Below are 4,022 nucleotides of genomic sequence, written 5' to 3'. Positions count from 1 at the left end.
TTAGAGGTTATTTCCCCACCAAAGAGACCCTGGCCTTTAGAGCCCTGCATAGTCAGTCACAAGTATCATAAGACCCACTATTTCCCTGCCCTGATAGTGAACAGGAGATAAGAAATACTTTCTTGGCTGTACAGCAAGGAACAACACCAGGGAGTGACACAACCAGCCTGAACTCAATGGAGAAGCTATGAAAACAACTGCTCAATAATTTTGGTTCTGGGGAGGGAAGGGGTTCCGAGCTACCCTCACAGATTGGTGCTGTCAAGGTCATTTTGATTCTTCAAGTCTGTCCTTAACGTCCTGCCAGTGCTCTTCAGAACTGGACCCAGTTGGATGGCTGTGGTGCCTGGTTTTGAACAGAGCTGGATGCAGTGATAAAGTCTCCCCACAAGTCATTGCTTGTAGAAACTGGAGCTGGTGCTGGTGTCATTACAAGAGCAGGAGAATCCAAATATAAAAGGATATCTGCATCACTACCTCCATGATTGGATTTTGGTATGGGTGGTGGATTGACATGATTGTTGACGGCAACTGAGGAGGATGGTGAAGGAATTGTGACTCTGCCTCCAGATGGGGGTGGGAGTAAGCTTAGGCCCCCAGCTCCTGTAGTCTTGGACTTAGAAGCATCCTCAACTTGATGGTCTGCCCTTCCTTGAAGCCCACATCCAACTTGGGACTATTATCCATTTCCTGAGATTCTTTGGAAATCTCAGATTCCTGCTTTACCCACTTGAAGTGATCTTGCAATGAGACATTAAAGTCGAAGGCATCACCCCGATCTGAGAAGCCAATGCCAATGAAAGCACTATGCCCAGTACCATTCTGGATCCGGATTACAAAGTAGCAGCTGGAATCTGTCACTGTCTCCACAGTAATACCAGGATATTTTTCTACTGGTGCCTGAGCAAAGAGCTCCCCTGAAACTTTATCCTCGAGTTTGATATAAGCAATCTTCCCTTTTGAAGTGATTCAGAGGCAACCAGTCCAATCAGATTGATCTAATTTCCAGTCAGATACCCTGCAACTGTGGTTGGAGGCCCAGGGAAGAATCGGGTAGATGCTGACATTGGGTTTCACACATAGAACAGACTCGTACTCCAACTCGGCCGCCATCTTGGCTCTGAGAATTTGTATTTTTAAGTTTCCAAATGATGCCTGTGCTGCTGGTCCAGGGCCTAAGCTTTGAGATCCACTGGTCTAGAACATGTAATGCATACAACTAATGCAGATAATCTGAGAATCATTGGCATTTTTAGTAATCCTGCTGAGGAAATGACCTTGTGTTTTGGCTGCTGGTTTTTAGAACCTCTAAACTCTTACTCTCTCCTGACTGACATCTGAAAATAAAATTATTGGGTCCTTTCTGTTTATTCATCTACCACAGATTAATTTAAAAGTAAATACGAAAGAAAGGTATAAGCTTCCTTCTTACAAAAACCTGCTTAATTTTTTAAAAAATTTCTGAAAGTGATAATATTGAATTTTTTGAAGAGGTCAAATACTTTGCTGCTAATCCAAATGCATTTGTACTAGAAAGTGCTTAAACCAGCTAATTCCTATTATTATTAAACCTTAACTTTTCGTTGTTACTCGGACTCTTCAGAAGTTTATTAATAAGATTCCATTTTTATTGTAATTATACTGTCTCTATTCTGAAGAGGAGATATACATTAAGGGCTTATATGAAATGTCATTTGGACAGTGATGTTTTTTGTTTGTTTTTACTAGTTATCATCTTTTTTAGAATAAAAAGCGCAAGACACTAAATAAACTTTTCCAAGGGGTTTTTGTTGTGATTTTAGAAAGTGTGCCTGAGGACTTCCCTGGTGGTGCAGTGCTTAAGAATCCACCTGCCAATGCAGGGGACACGGGTTCAATCCCTGGTCCAGGAAACTTCCACATGCCACAGAGCAACTAAGCCCATGCACCACAACTACTGAGCCTGCACTCTAGAGCCCATGAGCCACAACTACTGAGCCCTTGTGCCACAACTACTGAAGTCCATGTGCCTAGAGCCCATGCTCTGCAACAAGAGAAGCCACTGCCATGAGAAACATGTGCACCACAAGGAAGAGTAGCCCCTGCTTGCCACAACAAGAGGAAGCCTGTGCACAGCAATGAAGACCCAACACAGCCAAAAATAAATAAATAAAAATAAATAATAAAAAAACTAAATAAAAAAGAAGAACTAACTTTTTTTAAAAAAAAAAAGAAGGAAAGAAAGAAAATGTGCCTGGAAACAGTTGACTATTACTGGAATTCTATATGTATGGAATGGGATTAACGTGTTAAAGCTTTCACAGTCTATGAAGTCTTTCTTAAATATTCTTTTCTATCAGCAAGGTGAATGGGAAAAGCATGTGGTATTGCTGAATTTTTAAGGATTTATTATTGTCAAGGGACATTTCTTCAGTTTTGTGGCTTTACAGATTTTCAGTTAACCAGTGAGGTTTCACATGTTATTTTGGTACTTAGAAAATCTGCAAGCAAGTGAGAAGCAGAAACAAAGCCAACAAAATAAATGTGGAAAAGAGGGGGAATAATTTTTTTAAAGGTAGCCTTAAAAGGTTTGTGAACTTATCAATTTCTTCCTGCAAGAAATGTTTGCAATTGACCCGTTATGCCCTGAAAATGAAAGGTAAGTGTATCTAGTTACATGTACATTTGTTTTCCAAATCCCAAAGAAAATATAAGTCTTTTAGACTCAGAACATGTGATCCATTAAATGTGTCAGTTTGATGAAAGATGATTTCAGGATGCAGTTATCTTGTGACTCTGTGTTTGAAGTGAAAGAGGAGAGAGATCAATTGGGCTCATATTATTCCAAATTGCTTTATCTTAAAATTGTGATTTGGGGAAGTTTTTTAATATTTTGTTTAAGTCTGAGAAGCTTCACAAAGAACATACAGCTGGTGACATGCTTATAGTTTTATTCTTGGTCTCTTTATTTGAATATTTATCTTTGAACTTCTGAAAGTATATTGATTATTTTAAATATGTAGTTCCTCAGCATGAATAAAGACCATTTTAAACATAGGAGGCAATTTTAAACTGTCCATATTTGCTCTATTCCACAGGTCAAATAATTGTAGCATATAAATATTTTAAGTGCTATTCATCACTGATGAGAAACTTTTTGTTTTGTTTTGTAGTTAGGTAATTTTAGTAATTATTTAAAAAGCCAGGTATATATGTTCACTGAGAAGATTTGTGATCTTAATGAATATGAGTCTTACTATTAAAGTCTGATATTCTTCTAAGTATCTGGGCAGAAGCTATTAAAGCTAAATACTACTTATCATTGTTTTATGTATTTTCCCTTTCTTACACCTAGCAAACATGAACCAATAAATGTTTGTTAATTAATGAATTCAAGATATTTCAAGTAGTTAATGGAAAACACTAGACCTTAACACAGTGGTGTTATTGCTTATTAAAATTGTTATTATTTATTACTTATTTTTTTACATGAGTGTGGTAGATCAAGAGAATGAGATATGAGATTTCACAAACATTTATGTAGCACTTAATATCTGTGCTTTACTAATATTCATTTGTTTAATCCTCATAACCACACTGTGAGGTGACTATTTATTTTTCCCATTTTTCAGATGAGGAAACTGAGGAACAGAGAGATTAAGAAAATTGCCGATGACAGAGCTAAAGATAAAAACCCATCCTGCCCCATAGAGTATGCTGTGAACCACTAAGTTACACTGATTCTTTTCACATTTTAATCTTTCCTTCCTTTATGGTGCAGGCCAGAATCAGGACATTGAGAATGCAAAGTAGGCGACCCCTGTTGTGGGTAGCAGGAAGGTAAGATGTAGCTAGTAGAATCATTGACTATAACATAGAGGTGAGGTCAGGGTCTTTTGGAAGAAAACTGGATAGCCTATGACTTATTCAAGGAGTGAGAAGAAGGTAGCTGGAGGAATTCATGCAGAAGATAACATCGTGAGAGTACTTGCAGCACAGTGAAAGTAGCAGAAGGAAGACCTTCACACTTCCATCATCCTCAT

At 38.0% G+C, this 4,022-nt stretch overlaps 1 pseudogene across 1 annotated transcript; it reads right to left on the bottom strand.

Annotated features, from left to right (window-relative positions):
- Positions 1–313: 313 nt before the first annotated feature.
- LOC309978274 (adaptin ear-binding coat-associated protein 1-like) lies at positions 314–1,113 on the bottom strand (annotated as a pseudogene). The gene has a single exon. The product of its transcript is annotated as an adaptin ear-binding coat-associated protein 1-like (transcript).
- Positions 1,114–4,022: the final 2,909 nt, after the last annotated feature.

Source organism: Leucopleurus acutus (assembly GCF_964270905.1).
Source record: "Leucopleurus acutus genome assembly, chromosome: X".
Lineage (NCBI taxonomy): Eukaryota > Metazoa > Chordata > Mammalia > Artiodactyla > Delphinidae > Leucopleurus > Leucopleurus acutus.
Note: the sequence above shows the minus strand (reverse complement) of the source record. Positions and strands in the feature narration are given on the sequence as shown.